Genomic DNA, 20,705 nt, shown 5'->3' with positions numbered 1-20,705 from the left:
GTGTGCTGTCACTTTAAAACACACCCAGGAAGTATGTAGCTTGGACTAAACATGGAAAAAAAAAACTTCTGACATTTTGTCTCATAGTTGTAGGTATCAGATATGAAGAATTAGTATCGTAAGAAGCTGAAGATAGTTTTGCTCAGAGTTGGGCTTTTTGATGTCCCTCTATCTCTTTATCCTTTCTTTCTTATGTCTGTTTGTCCATCTCGTTACCTACTTATCTATACAACCATCATCTAGATTCTCACTTAACTGAGATCTCTTCTGTGCCATACTCCGAGGTTGCCATGGTGGCTGAGATTGCCATGGTCAGTTGGGCAGATCTCACCTCTACCTTTGCAAGCCAACAGCTAGAAGGGGTGGGTGAAGGGTGTAGCTATGTGGGTGGATGCTCACAAGTGGGCTACACTGTGTCTAGAATACAGGGAGTACACATACACCCTGCCTAGTCTATATTATGAGATGGAGAGAGACAGGATAGACAAACCGGCATAAGAATGAGTAGAGAGACTAAAAAATAGATCGGATACGATAAAGCCTGATTCACATTTTCCGCTCCCATTTAAAAGCTGAGTTATTCGTATATAGCCAGGAACTTTTTGATATATTTAAGACGTATAGACCAAAGCTGGAGGGAAAACTTAGCTTGAATCTCCTTGGCCCGTCTGTCTTTGCCTGTAGTGAGTAGCGGCACTCAGAGCTGTTAGGCTGGGCCCTTCCTCTGATTTCCAACGTCCTTGCTTCTCCTTTGCTATGCTGCAGATGACAATACAGCCAGCTCCCTGACCCAGTGGCTTCTTTATCCAGGGATTCGATTAGCCTCTTATTTAAAAGAAAAGCTTTTGTTAGAAAACAAATCGTGTCTATACTAAGTATGTACAAAACTTTCTATTGTCATATTGTCCTGAAGACTGCAGCATCATAGCTATTCACATAACACTCGCCTTGCATTCGGTGTTAGGAATGATCTAGAAAGGATTTAAAGTGTGGGAAGGCGTTTGTGAACCATATGCAAACATTACATCATCTTACAGTAAGGGAGTCCTGGGGCCCATGTCCGTCAGAGCCTGGGGGTCAACTGTTTTCATTCTTTCCAGTGTTATTGCGAGACTTTCACCAGAGCTTAGCCATGTTGCCTTATAAGCCTCTGGCTTATTCTTATTAAACCTGAGTGGGCTGGGACAATACTTTCTTGCTTTTCAAATGATAAGTAGCAGTCATGGCAGGTTTGAAGCAAACTAATTACACCCTTCACATAACTTACTGAGGGTACCTCAACTACTCTAGTGGATGGTTAACTCTCTCTGTCTCTCTCTGTGTGTCTCTGTCTCTTTCTGTCTCTCTGTGTGTCTCTGTGCGGCTGTGTCTGTCCTCTCTCTCTCTCTCTCTCTCTCTCTCTCTCTCTCTCTCTCTCTCTCTCTCTCTCTCTGTTTCAGGGATCTAGATAATGCTAGCTTCCCCTTAACTTTAATTCCCCTAAGTATAACTAGCATTAAATTGATACAATTAAGCAAATAGAAAAATATTATGTTTTAGTACAAGAAAAAATAGGAAAGGGAAGAACAGAAAGGTTTTCTACCAAAGCAGATAGAAGAAATGTGTGGTTTTAGGAGAAGATGAACCAGACTTGGGACCAAAAGCAGAGCCTGTAACTTGTAGCTGATAAGAACGGTTACAGACGTGGATTGTTGTGCTGTAGGCAGAGCCACTTCTGAGGCTTGGAGCCCTGGTTATGGGGCTTCTCTTGCGGAGCAGACTCCTCATTCCAAGACAGTGTAGACACACGCATCCCCCTTTGCCAGTTGCATAATTTTTAGGGAGCGTGAGATTGTCGTCATCCCACGCAAGCCACTAGGAGCCAGGAAGGAAAGGGCTAGAAAGAGCAACCATGTGGGTCCCTTTTAGTCCATAAACAGGCAGAGCAGTGCACAGAGCTGTCTTCCATGACCCCTCAGCAGGGGCCTTCTGCATTCTCTTCCTCCTTTACTTTTAACTAGTTCCCAAAACCTAATTGCAGTTTTCATTCGAGAACACCTCCTGGTTCTATCACTTTCCTGGAGCTCCTGTAATAAATCCCACAAGCTTACCTTCCATAAGTTTACAAAAACACATTGCTGCTACACGGTTAACATAAGTCAACAGTCTAGGTGGGCCTTTGAGTCTTCTGCTTAGGGGACACCAAGGGTATAATCAAAGGCTCATAGGGGAAGCATTCAGACCCAGAGGCCAGGTGGGGAAGAATTCACTGCTAGGCTCCCTCAGATTGTTGGCAAAGTTTTTCTCTGGCTATAGGACTGGGGAACCAGCTGTCTAGGGCTCTCAGCCAGAGGCTGCCTTCAGCTTAGAGACCCCTGAGGACTCCCTGTCCCGGGTCTTCTCAACATGACCACCATCGAGGAATGTTTCCGGTACAGATGTGTGACAGGGACTTTAGTAATGGCGGCTTGGCTGGGACACCTCATCATCTTTACCATATCCTTTGGTTAGAACCAGTTCAGATCCCAATCCTCGGCAGGTGTTTAGTGGTAAGAATAGGTCTCCAGCCATAGCTACTCCAGATGATGTTCTCCTGGATTCCTGGTCTCCTCCAAGACCTGAGCCCCATCCTTCTCTTTCAGATCTCATCCTCCAAGGTGGTCTTGGCCACTTTTCTGGCACCGCCTTCCATCCAATCAACATGCACACAGGCCTCTGATGCCACACCCCTATCTCTTTTCTCCTTGAGTTAGGCAAATATCTCCCAAGTCCTATCTGCTACTGTTATCTCTAAATACATCTCTTCTGTCTTCATCAGCACCGAGACATCTTGAGCCCAACTCTTCCTAACTCTTGCTTCAATCAACTTCTCCACAGTCTCTCTGTTGAGGTTTAGTCTGTTGCTATGTATTGTAATGCTGAACTCTGGACCCTGAGGTCTAAGTCTACAGGTGAGCTCTGAGGTGTTCCAGCTTCTGTTGCACAGACCTTGTTCCTTAATTTAAAACTACTGGTTAAATGAAAATGGCTATAGCCAATCACTGGAGGGATTCGAGGTAGGTGTGCTTTTGAGCTACCTGGTTGAGCTTGTGGGGGATGGTAGATGAAGGAGACAGTTGAGTAAGGGAGAACGGGGAAGAGAGGAGAAGGTACCGCGAGAAGAGATGTACCATGAGCACGTGGCCAGGAGAAACAGTGAGTATTTGAGAACACTGCCGGGGAGGTAGCCAGGCCAGCAATTAGAGAAGTAGATTAAGGGTTACTGGCCAGTAATCATCAAAGCCAAATAAAACAACCATAGTCTGAGTCTCATTCATTTGTACGCTAGTCAGAAATAAGCTTGAACTGGCTGTACTAGATCTCTCTCACTTGAACATTTTCCAGTAAATGAAAATGAGCCGTAGCTTCTCTCCAGCCCCGTCTTCCTCTGTGGCTTTGAACACCCAGCCATGTTTCTCCCTAACACTCTTTCCTTCCAAGCACTACTGACTGCTTGCCTAGAAAATAGTTTTCCATTCTTTGAAATCTGACCATAATCTGGGGAGGATTTTCTTGGCAACAGACAAGGTAAATGACCTGTCTAACTGTGTCTCTCCTCCCACTTCTGTTTCTTTGTTGTTGTTATTGCTGCTGTTGTTTCATTTTGTTTAATTTTGTATTTGTTTTGCACAATAGGTAAACTGTGGCACTATGCCTTGGATTTGGGGGCGTGCAGGCTGCCTAAGGAAAGAAACTGGGTTCTTTGCCTTTCCTAACACCAAACACCCCCTGCCCCTGGTGTGCAGTAATCAGGAGCTAGAGAATGATATTTTTGCTAAGTGCTGCTTTGTCAAATCCAGCAAAATACAAGGCTGTTTCAAATCTTATTTTAGACTTTGACCTTCAGCACTTTGGAACTTAATTAAATATTTGATGCGTTTTTAAACTTTCCTTCCTCCAGTTTCCTTTGTTAGTTTTGAATTATTATTATGACTCCCCATTGGCAATGGATGTCCCAGAAGTCAATAAGAAGCTTTTAATATTTTCTTTCCAAGAATTATTTTAATCCCATGTCCACAAACAGCATTAGATGATAAAAACAAACAAACAAAGTATTTATCCCAAACAAGAAGTCAACCAGAGAACAACAACTCAAGTATTTTCAAGTCTTTGTGCTTTTTTTTTAAATAAAATTCTCTAAATGACCAGTTCCCAGAATCTAGAACATGAGTGTTTCATTTGTGCCTCTCACTGAGGGGCTATCAATGCTTCCTCACTGCAAGAGTGGCTGTGAGGCCAGCCCCACCATCTCTCTGGGCTCTCTATGATAAGGGTGGGTGTCCTGGGCAGTGGTAGAGAGGACACTTGCAGCCTGGCTTCACGTGCTAGTTCCAGAGATGACCATCACTTTCAACCCATTATTCACAACTCGAGTGCCTGAGAGCAAGATACTTGGCCACTGTGCCTCAGTTTCCTCCTCTGTAAGACAGGGAACAAGACCACGTGTGGATGCTTGAGTCTCTCACAGCCTAACTGTGGGAACTGACCACGTGTTAATAATTACACTTCCCTGGGGCTTCATTTCCGCTCAGGTTAAAGGATGTCAACAAGGCTTTTTTCTGGAATTGTCTTCCTCCATTTTAAAACGTGAAGTTTCAGGAGAGACACTAATGTGAAAAAAGGAGTTGTTCTGATGTAACTTTTTCCTCGGTGCGTCTACAGCCATTTGGCTCTTCCTATAATTTCTTTACTAGAATTATAAAGCTGTATCTGACTTGCAAAGTCCTCTATAGATTATTTCCCAGTTTAACTTACTATTTTCATGTCCCAGGAATGGTCTCACTTGCTTTTAATCCCAGTACTCTGGAGCCTGAGGCTATCACATCTAGGGCTATCCTGGGTTACATTCAGAGATCGTAGATTTACATTAGTCTTCACTTTCAAATGGGGAAAGGTGAAACAGTACGGGGCCATGTAGGCTAACCTCATACTGCACAGTGAATGCAGCTTGGCCAAGGTGAATAGAATGGGCCAATGTGCTGACACACAAGAGGGCATGTGTCACCGCCCCTGCTTGCTCTGCTAGTGGATGTGTGCAGCAGCCCCAGGGAAGCTTCAAGCTATTCGGTGGTCAGTATAGATCGGAAAGACCTACAGTCTAGAACTTTCAAGCAAGCCTCATTCATACTACAACATATTGGGCCTCTGGGTACACTGAGATAATGTGTATTTTACTTGGAAACCTGGAATTGTGTTATTTTTCACTGAGATCTAATTATAGTATGCCTTAATAACCAATGATTCTCTCGTGACCATAGGTTAGGGATGTGGTAATATTTCTGCTCTCCAGCCCACCACAGAGTTACGTAGCTACTTTATGTGGGAATCTTAGTGAGACGGAACCCACCAAGGAGTCCCAGAGGAAAAGTTTCTTGAGCAGTCCTGAGTTCGAGGCACTAACTCTCTGCAGATGAGAGAGCGATCAGAAGTTAAACGACAGTAGCATTGTTAGCAGAGGTGACCAGAGAGACTCTGTAATAATTGTCCACCAACTATTATACACCAACCGCAGTGCGATTTCATTTATTTAATATATATTATGGAAATATTTTAAAATTCCACAGTCCTCAAAAATGCCTTCTCTCAATTTGCTGTACACTGATACTTAGCATAAATCTTTTTGCTTCTAATTTAAAATAGATGTTTAGTTTTTTGTGTTTATTATATTTTTTTTTTGGAAAGCTAGAATAGCATCGTGGGCCATATTTTGTTTCCTTCTTATTAATGGCCCCTGATACATATGAGTGTTCAATAATGTGTTAAGTTGAATTGTATTATTCAGTAATGGGAAATCTTTAACTAGAAGTGTCATTTCTGAGCCCATTATAACTTGGGGCGTATTCATTGTATTTTATAAACGTTTTTGTGCACGAGCCTAAAAAAAATACAGTGTGGAATTAATCACTTTAAGATTTTGTGTAAATATCTTAAAAAGCTGTATTTAATTCCCAATTAGTGGGCTGGAAGAGGAGAAGCAATTTGCCTAATGCTTCTCAGAGCCACAGCCTGTCGTGAGCTGAACGGTGAATGGTGACGTTGATCAAATTGTCTCTGTCGCATTATCCCGGGGAGGACTACTCCTTTGTGGCTTGTTTAGACAAGAGCTGTAGTGCGCTGGTGATTGAGGGGTGTGGAAAGGACTGACAGAGAGAACAGAAAATATTTGACTCCAAACACATTTTTAAAATGTGATGGTGTTGATAGTCCTTTTAGTTAAGTTTTGGCCCCGCATCCTCCCTTCATTTATGTAATTATTTGGGGACAGGGATGGCCAAGTGATGATGACTCTTCATCTGGGACTCAGATTTGCTGGCATCACACACAGATGCGTGGCGGGCACTTCCCTCTGATGGTAAACGGCGTGCAGTAAGAGGTTTTCTGTCAGGCGTCCAAAGGCAGAGATGTCAGGAAGCTTGTCGATTTTAATGTGATTGATTAGTGACCTGTATTCTAAATGGTGCACCTCAAAAAGTGGGCACAACCACCCTGTCCCCTCTCAGGTTGGAGATTCCCGTTGCACGGCCAGCCGTGTCAGCCAATCCTAAGTGGGCTGCTAAGATGAGCTTCTGTGGTCCTCAGAGCGACGCTCCAGGTACGGCTCATTTATGAATCTATTCTCTGGAGCCATTTATCCCTGGGCTGGCCACTTTAAAGTCAAACTTTTTGCTTAAGGCCAGTTGAAGTGAGTTTCCTTTGACTCTTGGGAAGAAATAAGAACGCAGCAGGATCCTTTCCAGTTCCCTTTCCCTTCCCAAATTGCCTTTGAAAGTAATTTTCAGAGCAGGTGTAGCTGGAAGGTCCTAAAGACCACAGGACCAGTGCAGAGGCCCGAGGGCCACAGAACAAATGCAGATTTTCAGCCCAGCTCAGTTCCCAAGTCTGATGACTCTGAGGAAGTTCCTCTTTAGAGAATGTTCCTTCCTCCCCTGGGAAACCTGAAACTTTGCCCCAGGAAGTAAAGCAGAGCTTTGGGAGCTCGCCATGCACAGTGCTGATCTGTACTTGGCCATGGCACCCAGGGGCTAGTACTCACTCAGGAGAGCGAGAATCGTGGATGGAGGGGAGAGTTGGAGAGAAAGGAGATGGTTATCAACTGAGTGTCTTTCCTCAGGACCTATGTCGCAGTGTGCTTTCTGTGTCTATGATGGAATACCTGTAACTGGGTGACTTACAGATTACAGAACGTTATCATCCTGTGGGTCTGGAGGCTTCGAAGTGCAAGATCAAAGAACTAGAACATGAACTAGTGACTAGAACATGAACTTTACTGACTGTGAGGAAGGGCAGAGACAGGAAGGGCTGTGTGTGTGTGTGTGTGTGTGTGTGTGTGTGTGTGTGTGTGTGTGCATGTACAAGCATGTATGTGTGTATGTATCAGTATATGTATGCATATATATATATATATATATATATATATATATATATATATATACATATATATGTCACTCTCTCCCTCTTTCCTGTCTCCAGACTTTGGCTTCTGTTGCCTAATTTCTCTTAAAGAGAAAAACAAAACTCAGAAAAAGCCCAACATAATGGCCCCCTCCTGTGTCTTTTCCACCAATCCCTGGTCTCTGTTTGCATTGGCACCTATTCTGAGAGTAAAACTGCAGAGTAATCCCCTCTCTTAACCTCACTCCACCTGCTCAGTGCTGGCCTTTTAAAGAGGGGTAACAGACAGATGATGGGGTACAGTCTGTGTGAACTTGGGCGTGACTTCTCCTTGGGAGTACAAGGGTCAGAAAATGGAAAAATTTCTCACACATTCTTCCTGTTTTCACACCCCCAAACCTCTGCAGAATGGGAAAGCTGTTCGAAGCTAAGGGCCTCCACTCTGGGCTTCCACTTGTGGTTTAGCAGAGGCCTGAGGCTTTTCTCACTAGGGAAGGCCCCTTGTTGCTTAACAGTCACTGTGTGCTTAGACCATTTGGCTTATAAAAAGCAGAAATGGATTTCTAACTAGGGTGTCTGGAGGCTGGAAGGCCCTGACCAGGATTAATAAGGTTTCAGCCTGCAGCTCCTGGTTCTGCTAGGGGTCCTTCTGGGTGGATAAGAGCAGGGGAGCTTCCTACAGTCTCTTTACAGAGTATTGGTCCACTAAGAGGACTCCCCATGTCAGACACACTCACCCCCCACCCCCAAGGTGCCACTTTCTAGTCCAGTCACATTGGGATGGGAATTTCCACACGTGGAATTTTGGGGGTTCAGTGTGGAGAGGTGGGATGGGAATAGAGGTGGGGGTAAGGGTGGGGGCATGGGTGGGGATCAGTAGGGAGGTATCATAGACATTCTGTCTTTGTGCTGCTGTGTTTAAGCCTCTTGTGAACGTTTTCCCATGATGCTCAGTTTCTCGCCTTTGCAAGACTGTTAGAAAAACCAGTGGCGTTTAGAGGAAGTCAATTCCCCACACAGCTCCAAGCTAGCATCCGCTTAATCTACCTGCTATTCTAATTCCTCGAAAATAATCTCAGAGCCAGGCATGGTAGCGCATGCCTACAACACTTGGGAAGCTGAGGGAAGAAGACTGCAAATTCAAGACCAACCAGGGCTTACATATATGAGGTCTTCCTGGGCTACATAGTGAAACTTTGTCTTCAACAACGAAAATGTGTTTCGTTAAAATTTATTCTCATGCACATATTTTGCCTACATTCCTGTCTGGAATATGTGCGTGCCCATGGAGGCCAGAAGAAGGCAGATCTCTTGGAACTGGAGTTACAGATGGTTGTGAGCCTGTTAAATGGATGCTGGGAGTTGAACCCAGTGTCTCTGGAAGAGACGCTAGTGCTTCTAGCTTCTGAGCCATCATCCCAGCTCCAAAATGTAATTTATAGCCTCAACTTTCCCACCTGTCAATGGACAAAACGAGTGTTTTTCTAATTTTCTTTTCTCTTTAGACAGAGGAAGGGAGCTGGGAAGAAATTGATTTTTTGAGTGTTGTGTTCCAAACGTATTTTCCCCATGATTTCTGTTTTGTTTTTTTTTATGTTGGTTCCTGAATCGTGTGGTGAATTTCAGAAGCCCGTGTGTCATGCTCCAGCAGAACGGAGTGCATGAAATTGCAAAGCTGCCACGATCTCCTGAATATTTATGAGCAGCATTAGAAACACACGCACAAATCAGTTCCCAACCCAGTTACAACAAAAGCATTGCTGTGCCCCGGCACAGCCTCCAGTTTGCCTGTCTTTTACTTCAGGGGAGGCTGGATCACTGGACTAAAAGTGGGTGCTGGAGTTCACAGTAAGGAAAACCTGTATGACAGTCCCAGGCAGAGGCCCAGGCATGGCGGCCTGTAGCTTGGGCGTGCATAGCATCTGTCATTGTCCAGGGCTGCTAGAGATGTCTGATAGGACTGTTTGCAGCTAGGTAAGGAGAACTTGAAGCCCGGCAGAGAGGGGGATCGTGGATTGTATAGGAGGAGAAATGGGGTTGCTGAGCATGTGCGTCAAGAGGTCCAGCCTAGCCCAGGCCTGTGTGAAATGCACAGGTCCCGTCCAGTTCTAAACTTCCTTACAGAGACCAAGAAAGCAGAGATACTGCTGTAGGGATACTTGCAAGGAGAGATTTTCCTCAAGTTTCAGAACCTAAGATAACTGTGACTCCATATTCAAAGTACTCCTCGGAGACACCAGGCAATTTGATTTTACTTTGCCATAGGAACGGTGCTTAGTAACAAACAGACTACGGGCTTATGATTGTGCTGTAGCAAGTCTGGCTCTGTGCTAGGCCCTCTGACTTGTCATCCTGAGCCAGCTGTGCCCCAAGCTCTGAAGGAGAAACTCACCAGTTGCACTGACAAGGTGGGAGGGTGTGGCTCAGGGGCCAGGTCAGCAAACTCAGGGCCACACAGGTGTTAAGCTGTACCTCTGGAGTCAGAGCTTCCCCCAGCGTTGGGGGAATCAGGGCTAGTGGGGCACTTGCCTCATTTTTACTGACCTCAAACCACCTGACAAGCTAACCAAACTGTCCTGTGAAAAAACACGATGTTAGAATCAACTGGGAGCACTAAATTCCTTTGTCGGTTGTGAGCCACTGTTTGCACTAAAGAAAGGAGTGCAAGCATCTTCTGAGTATTTGTTCATAAGTCAGGTTTAACCAGAGCAAGCTGGGTGGACCAGAACTGTCCTCAAGCACACTGAGATGTACCCCCTTCCTCTTCTCTTCCCCTCTCTTCTCTCCTGTCCCCTTTCCCGTCCTCCTTCCTCCCTCCTCCTCTCCCTGCCTCCCTATTCTCCCATTCCTCTCATCTGTATCTTTCCCTTTGGGCTACTGTTAACCAATCTCTCCCTTTTAGACTCACCCCAATGCTGTCTCAGTCTGATCTTTGCCCTCATATGTAAAAAGAAGCACAACGAACAAAGATGAAACCACAAAGGAACAGAAGGTAATGGGGCAGAGTGTTGGTCCCTGCAAGGGCTCCTGGAGAGGCCTTTCTGAAGAGGTGCTGTTCGAGCCAAGATCCACATGAAGTGACAGAGCCTCCCTCCTGCTTTCTGGGATGTATCAGGCAGAGGAGAAAGAGCAAGTTCTGGTGTCCTAAGGTTCAGCTGAAGTTGTAGCCACTGCACTCAGCACACAGCAAGCTCTTGCTAACAAAGACTTTACTCAACTGTGAACCTAAGTCAACAGAAACCAATGACTTGATTTTTAATATAACCCTGTGTGGGCCCTTTAAGATGAGGTGGAAGCTAGATCAGACTTCCCATGGGATGTGCTTCTTGGATGTCACTCTTTGTTTAGGGTAACATAGTGTGACAAGTTCATTCCTGTCTCCAGACTGCTACTGGTAAGCTTATCTCCTTCCAGGACATAGCTACCATGTCGGGGGTACAGTCAGAGCATCACTGAAGCATGCGGGGCCACCTTCCCTCTGGCGTGCCACCCTTGGCTACGAGCGATGTTGTTGACAAAAGTTGATCGGTACATTTACTTCCTAACCTGCCTGTCCATTTGGGTCTGTGTGGCCATTCTATTGAGAGTCTCAAATCGAATTTGTATGGATTGCTCATGCAAAAAGCTTTTTAGAGAGAGTGGTGGGCAGACTCGTGGGGAGGGAGGGGGCTGGACTCATGATGGGTCTGACTTGAGTGTCCTCTCCCTCACTTCTCCCTACCCCATTCCATGAAGCCAGAAGTGCAATAAACAAGGATTCTCTTTGTATACAGGGATTTGCAGCAACATGGTGGGTTAGCAATGGCCTCGTTAGTACTAAGATTTAGGATCATGGAGGTGATGGACAGTAGAAGAGTAGCCAGTCTGTGTTTTTCTGTCTCTCCCTACCAGCACACACACTCAGAAATCATCTTGGCTTTCTTTCTTACCTCAGGTACCTTGGGTCTTTCTTTCTGTGACTGCTGGAAGTTCAGGTGGATGCTGGTCAAAAGCAGCCCCCCTACTTGAGTACCTGAGCCCAGTATCCCCCACAGTGTGGAGGGTAAGCTGTCCAAAGGGACAGGACTCCTAGTGCCTAGGGCACAGCAGCATCTGCTTCCCTTGTCCTCGCATAGTGTTTCTTCATTTGTTGAGGACTGTGTTCGAGACAGAATAGAAAGCTTTGAAAGTCAAGGCAGGAATGAATCCAGCTCAACTGACAAGACAGACGCATGAACTTTGAGAAGGCCAGCCCTACTGTTCACTTCATGACACTCTTAGTTGTCACTGTGTTTAGAGCAGTGTCTTCTGGTATTGTTTGCACTGAACACTTGCTGATGGATGGGTTGGCTGTTCACTTACTTTGCCAGTCTCAGATTGCTTCCAAGTACTTACAAATCAATTTAGCAATAGTCTTCCCCTTGGCAGGAGCTTCTGGCATAGGGACTACATATTACAAAGTTTCCTTCCGTAACCTACTGAGGTTTCCTGTGTACCCCACAGGGCAGGTCTCTGGGCTGCCTTGGTGGCCTGTGTAGCCCACCCTTAGACTGTGCGTCTGAAGGCCTGTGGCTGGAGCAGGCGGGATGCAGTGTCCCAGTGCTGTCCCTCTTGCTGCAAGAATGGTTCACATCTTCCTGCTGGCCTGTGAGGTGGCTCAAAGAAATTCACATCAAAGTGTGTTGAAAAGAGTAAGATGCTTTACAAGTGAAGGTCATTCTTATTTCTCATGAGGTGGAATTCCATTTCCACACTGAATGAACCCTCCAGACCCTGCACTTTGGAGCGGGGGCGGGGGGGGGCAGATGGTATTTATTTCCTATTCCCTCTCCTTCACCTAGTAAAGAGGCAGCCTCTTCCTTTACCTCCTCCTGTGTCTCTTCAAAGACTCCACCTTCTCCTGCCTCAGACTTCCCGAATCTCAAGGGAGGTGTTTTGTTCTGAATTTTTGTATCATCTTCCCTGGGAATGAATTTGATAATTCCTAATTGATTGGCCACATTGTCATGGGTCTCTGGGGGTTCCTGTCCTTCCAAGCTCACTGGGCCTTTCATCTTCCATGTTTAACAACACAAGTGTTTTTCCCACAAGAGGACTCCGTTTAATCCAGGTGCTATTGTTGGGCTCTTTGCTCTTTTCCTGAGGAAGCTTTTCAAGGAACCCCTTAAATCTGTTAAAAATCATTCTTAAAAATCCATTTATTTAATGTGAGCACCCTTCCCCATGCTCTGTACCTGGAGCCTGATTAGCAAGGCATGTCAGTCCCAGGATACCCTTCAGCTCTGTTTCTTTCTACCCAATCTCTGCCTGACAACAAACAAACAAACAAAACAACCAACCAAACAACAAACCATTGCTTGGATCTTTAATTTGCACAGGTTTAACAATGGTCCAATCTCTGACGCCTGGGAGGGTATAAGATTTCTTGTTGAGTCAAGCATTTCCCATTGGGCATTGCTGGGTCTCACTTCCTAAATGTCCCAGGTAAGCCCAAAAGATGCTACTCCTGTGTTTTGGAGTTTGATAAAGAAGCCAGAAAGCAAACAGGTTGCCTTCTTCTTTGATCATACAAAAGACACCTGAACAGCAAGGCAAACAACCAGCTCCTGGGTGGCTTCTGTGGCTAAGATCACACAACCCTCAACTGTGCATATCAGACTCTACTTATGATTAAAACCAGAGGTGAGCATTTGCAATCAGTGTCTGTCTTACCAGTGAATTCTGTTCCTCTCCATGTCCAATTTTCACACGCACATGCCACCAGTTTTCATGAGAGACTTATGAAATGTCACTGGCATGGGGCAACTGATGATGACACCGCCATGCACCTTATACTAAACTTCCTAAAGCGCAGTCACCTAGCTGAAATCTCTGAGATGTCAGGATTCAGGAGCCATCTACACAAAAGTGCTACTCTGAAAGCTGCTCAAACTTCACACAGTTCTTAGAAACTTCACAGGGCTCTTGCCTTCCCTGGAATCCATCAATCAGAAAGCAGGAACCAGAGCTCCAATTTGAGAAGCAAATTTTATGTGTACTTGAATAATATTTCATCATGCTTGACCCATGACAGCTGATTATCAGCTTATCAGGCATAAAGCAAATGAGCTAAGATGACATAGTCACCACAATACTTGTCGCCAGTACCTTTAATATGTTTTCTGTTGTTATAACAAAATACCCAAAGGCTCGATACTGTATAAAGGAGACATTTCTAACTACCTCACACTTTTGGAAGCTGAAGTTCAAGGTTGAGCCACTCATTTTGCACCACCTCTGATGAAGGCTTTCTGGATGCATCCCAACACAATGGAGAAGCACAAGAGAAATGGCGCATGAGAATCCAATAGCTAGCTCATTCAGGAGATTAGAATTCATTCCTTCTGAGGACAGCAAGTGACACCACTTTTTAAAGTTTGCATCACCACCACAGGAAGGACTACCCTTCTAGCACATGAACCTTTGGGAAGCAGATTCAAGCCATGGGCAAACCACAGCAAATACTAAGTGTAGCCCAGTGACTCCAACTCAGTGAGATTTTCTCATGTCCAGCTGGGTAAAGCCATCATCCTGGGACTTGAGGGGATTGTAAGAACATGTTAAATTTCCCTGAAAATGTTTAGAAATGAAATCCTGCTCTCTCTTTCTTCATCAGTTGACTAAGGGGACTCATGGATGCTTCCAATGAGTCTCCTCCTTACCAGTGTCCCCTTCTCCCGTCTCCTTTCACATTCTTCTCCTCAACTGATGACTACCATTTGTATTTTAGCTACTTTATTCTCTTTGGCACTCTGAGGACTCAATAGGACTGTAGCTGGTCCCTCAGTACTGGTCTAGCTGTGCAGTGTGCTAATGCCTCTTACTATATATGTGTGTATGCAGCAATGCTCCCCACAAGCCAACGTTCTTCCTGTCTTTGTCTTTACAGCTCATTCCTCCTATATGTGGTACTCATATACCACAAAGAGGCAGTCAGTGACCAACTTATCTCTTCTGGTTTTCCAAATTAGGAAACAGGATGCAGGAGGATTCATACTTTACTTAAAATCACACCGGAGGACAGTGGTACCAACAGTGGCCAGTGATCAATGTGTGCTTGTTGTGACACAAAGTTGGAGTGTATGGTGTCTGAGCCTTTTCTTTTGCCTTTCTCCCTTACATTAGCTTAGAGTTCTATGAAAGAGCCTAGAGCTCTTGACTGGGAATGAAATCTGGCTTCCTAGCTGAGCAGTAAGGCACCAGATAAAATCTTTTAAACTGTCTTCTTCAAAAGTAGAGTCAGGGACAATGAGTAATGAAGGTCTTTTTCTGGTTGGGCAATTTACTTTCCTATGGTTGATGTATGACAGCCATTGGTTAAATAGATTCTGGTAGGAGTGGCTGAATATCCCGTGTCTCAGGGACAGAACCACTCACTTGTTAGCCCAATATTTTGGTGAAAAGCACCCCCTTTCACAGTCACATCCCAACTCAGATGATAGTTTTGTTTAATCCCGGAATACAGCAGCTGGACCCTCAACTTCCTCCTCGTCTAACATCAGCAGAGTGGTGGAAGCTGTCGTGCAGACAGTGGACTCGGCCCAGCAGCACGCTGCCATGTCCCACTTTGGAAAAGTATAAATGCCACCAACCGTGCAGAAGTCTGAAATAAGTCAGTTCTGCATAGGAGAGAATGCCTGCTCTTCACTCAGCTGTGGTTGTGGGCATGGCTGCATCTGCGCATCAGAGAGGGCGTCATTGCATGGCTGCCGTCACTAAGCAGCAGATATTACGAGAGAGTGGGACTCTCAAGTGTGTTACAAAGCAGGGAACTGGTTTTGTTAGCAGCAACAAATAGACAAGGTGACTAACAACTGGAAAGGCCTTTCCTTCGTCTCTAAGGGTGGGAGGTCCCCTCACCACAGCAGCTGACTGTTCTCCTGCTTCCCCTGTGGATTAGCCCTCTCCCCTGACTGGTCAATATTTTTAATGCCCTACTTTTCCCTAATGACAAGGTAGATGGTGTGTGAGTGAGGGAAATCTTCCTGTGGCTTTATCTGAGGCCCACAGCATATAGAAGTTATATAGAATCCAATCTTATGGGTGTGTGTGTGTGTGTGTGTGTGTGTGTGTGTGTGTGTGTGTGTGTGTGTGTATGTGTGTGTGTGTGTGTGGCGGGGTTGTATCTTTCTTTTAACATAGACTGTTAGCACTAACCAGACAGTAAGGAGTGGTCTGAGGCCATCATGTCTCTTCCCTATGCCCTCCAGTGTTCTTCAGCAAGCATGTGGAATTGGTGGTTCGTAATGCCAGGGCCAAGACCCCCAAAGCCTGAGAAAGTCACTTTGTAAATTTAGCCTGGACAGAAGCAGTCTGTCTTTCTCCAGGATGCCATGAGGAGTTCAGGACACACTTGAGCACTGGCTGTGGCAGGTAGGAGGTTTCTCTGGTAAGAGGATACAGCATCCCTGTTCTCTAAAGGATAAGGGTTTCCAGGAGTCATTCTCTGAGGACGTCTTGGTGATAAGTCACCATCACTTGAAGATGATATCCTACCATCCTTCATTGGGACTGGCTCCACTTGGCTCAGAGGGCACCCTATCTCTGCCGGAACCCAAGTTCTCAGACTGTTTGCCTAACTGTGATTAATACCTCAACTCACAAGTTTTAAGCAACCCAGCAACCCCTAGCTAAGGAGAGTGGCTTCCCTGAAGAAAGTCTCTGTGGAGCAGGCAGCAGGACCACTGTGCTGCACCACAGAGTGCCTCAAAGCCATTAACAAGCTGAGGTGACAGACACATGGTTAAAAGGCGAAAAGAGAACCATGGGGGAAATGAGCCATTAACGTCAGAGAGAGGAGAGAGAGAGGCGCGTGAAGTGTGATGCCGAGCAGGGTTCAGTGGTTCAGCCCACTGTGTAAATTCTCCTGTGGAGCACCTGGGGCGGGACAGTCGAGCCAGCAAGAATAGGATGCATAACAAGGTAGGAGAGCCTAGAAGCTCTTAATCTGGTTGCAACATTGCCGATGGTCCCAAAACTTTAGAGCTTTGAATCTTAACTTCAAGCATGTATTACTCAGCTCAAGAGCTGTGGCTGGCCCACTGTGGAAAACCAGTTAGTGCAGGACCTCCTGGGGTTTTCTGGGGTGTCCCATAGGTCCTTCTCTATGTGCCAATGCTCAACACCATTGGCCTTTAGAACAGAATTCCTCCCACTCACCCCAGTGCTGCTCCAGCCTGTTTTATTACATTAAAGAAACCAGTTACTGAAAGGTAGTGGAAAGACACACTAACATAGATAGACGTGGCTCCTGGATCTGTGCTTCTTTGTGACACAGTAGTTAACATCTACGTTTTCAGGGCTGGAGAGATGGCTCAGCGGTTAAGAGCACTGACTGCTCTTCCAGAGGTCCTGAGTTCAATTCCCAGCAACCACATGGTGGCTCCCAACCATCTGTAATGAGATCTGATGCCCTCTTCTGGCCTGTCTGAAGACTGCGACAGTGTACTCATACTCATATGTATAAGGTAAATAAATCTTTTTTTTAAAAGTCTCCATTTTCCCATCTGTCAAACAGACAGTAGTGGCTGACACTTGGGGATGTTGTAAGAAATAAAGGTAAATTCCAATGCAGCCTGTGGTGTCTGTTAGGGCAGACGTCAAGTGACAGCTCAGCAGGAATCTCTTTCTGACTCCTTAGTATGAATATACATTAAATTAGATGTGAGATGTGCTAAAGGACAGGGGATGGTTTTAAGGTATACTGTAGTAGGTGTGGGTGATTTCTAGGGCTCCTGCCAGAATGTTCTAGCAGCATCTGATGACATATCAAAGGTCTTCTCTTTTAAAAACTTTTTATTTTTTATTTTTCTAAGACAGGGTCTCATTGTGGAGTCCATGGCTACCATGAAACTCATCGTGTACACCAGACCGGCCTCAAAATCACAGAGGTCCACCTGACTCAGCCTTGAGTGCTGGGATTAAAGACATGATCTGCTATGCCAGGTCTTGAAAACAATTTCAAGTTCTTTTGTCCAAGGGCATAAACTGGACTAGGGGCTCATAGATAGAAATAATAGAATAGAGATATAGAAATTAGTAATTATTGAGAGAGAAAAAACATTCCAAAGAGTGGGAGGAAGGCAGTCAGCTGAAGGCCAGAAAGAGATTCCTACCAAGCTGTCACTTGATGTCTGCCCTAACAAACGCTTAATCCCTACACATGTTGGGCGGTGTGGCACAGGACCTTATAGGACATTTACACAGCACTGGCCCTCCCCATGTGTAAATAGTGTGGGCTTTTATCGTGGTGTGTTAGCTGATGCTCAGGTGGGGGGAAGGGCGTCCATCTGTCCTCATGATGTCACTCCATTTTCACTGTCTATCTCCTGCCATGTCATACGGCTGAGATGAGGAGAGGGGCTCAGAGTACCCTGCCTTTAGCCTGACAGACCCATTCTTACCTCCCTGCGACTCACAAAGATCCTGAGTCCCAGAGCCCCTTGTCCCTCCCTGGGTGTGTGTGCTCTCTTCTTTCCCTAGGCATTGGTGCCCAAGGTCCTCAGAGGAGATGTTGCTTGGGTGCCCTGGCTACCATTGTGATTTATTTTTTGTCTGTTTGTTTTGCTGCTGCTGCTGCTGCTGCTGCTGCTGTTGTTTTCCTCTGTCCCCCTCCCCCACTCTGGTTTGGGAAACGACACCTGGGATTAGTATTTGGGTACCATGTCTATGAAAACAGTGCTTCCTAGTAATTTGGCCCAGGCTTCCATGACAAGCCAGAGTAGAATTTCCAGGCTTTATACAGAGGCAATCCACCTCTCTGGGTCCGCCTCCACTCTGATGTGTGCGTAGAGGCAGGTCAACACTATTTTCCATGAAACTCTCTCAAGTTCCTCAGTGAATAATCCTTTGGTGCTTTAACCACAGATCAAAATCCTGGCACTTTCACCCGGTGTTCTGCTCCTGTGGCACATGAGAGCCCGAATCTGACAGCATCCTCCCTAGAAACACTATTGCTTGGCAGTAAAAATTGGAAAGTAAAGCAGGCAACTTCCTCCTGTAAGGTCTTGTTAGCAACAGAGCAAGCATGGTGAGCAACTCGTCATGGAGCAACTCACAGGAAACGGATGTGGGTCATAGACACGTGTCCCCACCATGAACATGAGAATGTCATCTATTCTTATATTCTTACAGCCATGTCCTTCTTCCTGGAGCCCCAGGGACAATGAACACGCAATTTACATCTGCACAAAATATTATGTCATGTCCTGTCTTGATAGCACATATCTTCAAGAACATGAAGTCACACCTCAGAGTCAATATTTCATAATGGGTATTTCGACAGCCCTTAGAGGGTTGTGGTATCAAGGTGCACAGTAATGATTAGAAAGGAGGCTGGCCATGCGGCTTCAATTGTAGGGAGATGACTGCCTAAAGTCCTGTTCTTTCCCAGGTTCCCTGGTCAGCTCTGAAATGTTGTGAGAAAATTATATTTAGGTTAAAAAAAATTCCTGTGAAAGTTTAGATGGCAACTATGTTGGAGGCAGGCCTAACCTGCTAACAAAGCCACCGTTCTGAAGTCAGTGAAGAAGCAGCCACACTGTTCAAAACAAAAGCAAAAATTAAAAATAAAAACACAAAAAAAAAAACCTCCACAAAACAACCCTTTCTTTGTGGACAGTGAGAGACTGAAGGCAGACTTTCATATAACTGTTCAGATGTTTGCTGTGAAATGTTAATTTCTGCAATGATTTTACACATGAATGCAAACACAGACCTTGACCTACATGAACGGATACAGGAGAGGCTTAGCTTGGGGTCTGTAGCTTACTAACCTTTGCTCTGAAGAAAGAAGGCTTATGCATCAGAAAGGTCCACAGGCTGTTTTACTTCAGTCTAAGTCTTGATAGGATGACTCATTAAAACTTGGATTTCTCTTTCCTGTTGTCACTGAAGACCCAACGAGGGATCATAAAACTGGGGTGGGATTTTTATCTTTCTTTAGAGCCACAGGCCCCCAAAGAAGGAAGTTGTGTGTGTGTGTGTGTGTGTGTGTGTGTGTGTGTGTGTGTGTGTACAAAACATGGTCAACAAATGAACTATGCTTGTGTATGGCACGGCACAGAGTAGAAAGAATGCATGTTAGAAAGCAAGGATTCATTTTAAATTATCAGAAGCCATGGAGTCACCCACTCTCTGTTTCATAACCAGAAAGCTCGACTTAGAACTCTTATCATGCCATAGAGTGAGGTCTGCATCATTTCACCAATTTCAACAAACTGTCCAGGCACTGAGGGAGATTAGCTGCATGTGTTTATTTTCTGTGGAGTTAGGGCTGTGTTCTCTTCAAGAAAATGAGATATGAAACTAGAGGTTGCTCAGTTCCCTCTCGAGGGGTCCAATGACACTATAGGGCCCTGCAATTCTGCTCCTGTGCCCAAGTGACTGCAAGTGGAAATGCAGGGTGTTCTTTTCCCACCTCACCCTGACCCCAAGTGTGAATTCTTACAGAGGAGAAGGAGGCTCTGTGTGCTCTCCATTGATATAGCTGGAGCTGGACCATGGCAGGGGTGGGAAGCCTTCAAAACAGGCTGTGTCTAGAGAATTCCACCAGCTCGAAGCTGAGAACAAGCCTTAATTACTAGAGAAAGTCAACGATCTAGAGAGGATTCGTGTGTCCAAAGCCTTACACCAGGGGACCATGGTGGAGGGGTGGGAGATAAAATAGCTAAGACAAGATTGATCCTTCCAGGCCTCCTCTGTCACCATGGAGTGCAGTGGGGAGGGATACTTGTGCTGGATAATTTTATGTCAACTTGACACAAGTTAAAGTCATCTGAGATGAAGAAACCCTCAATTAGAAAATGTCTTCACAAGACCAGGCAATAAGGCGTTTTCTTAATTAGTGATTGATCAGGGAGGACCTAGCCCTTTGTGGGTTGGACCATCCCTGGGTGGTCCTGAGATCTATAAGGAACAGGAACAAGCCAGTTCTTGCCCTGCTTAAGTTCCTGTCTTGACTTCCTTTGTTGATAAACAGTGATGTGGAAGTGTAAGCTGCCTATGGTGATTTGAATGAAAGTGGCTTCCATAGACTCACAAAGAGTGGCACTATTAGAGGTGTCCTTTTGTTAGAAGAAGTGTGTCACAGGGATTGGGGCTTCCAGGTTTCAGATACTCAAGCCAGGCCCAATGGTCTGGTCTCAGTCTTTTCCTGCCTGACGATCTGGCTGCAGAACTCTCAGATTCCTGTCCTGCGCCCTGTCTGCCTACACGCTGCTATGTTTCCCACTGTGACAATAATGGACTAAACCTCTGAATTTCAAGCCAGCCCCAAT

The sequence above is a fragment of the Rattus norvegicus genome, chromosome 8 (assembly GCF_021556685.1).
Source record: "Rattus norvegicus strain SHRSP/BbbUtx chromosome 8, alternate assembly SHRSP_T2T, whole genome shotgun sequence".
In the NCBI taxonomy this organism is placed as follows: Eukaryota; Metazoa; Chordata; class Mammalia; order Rodentia; family Muridae; genus Rattus; species Rattus norvegicus.
This window is presented reverse-complemented; position numbering follows the sequence as displayed.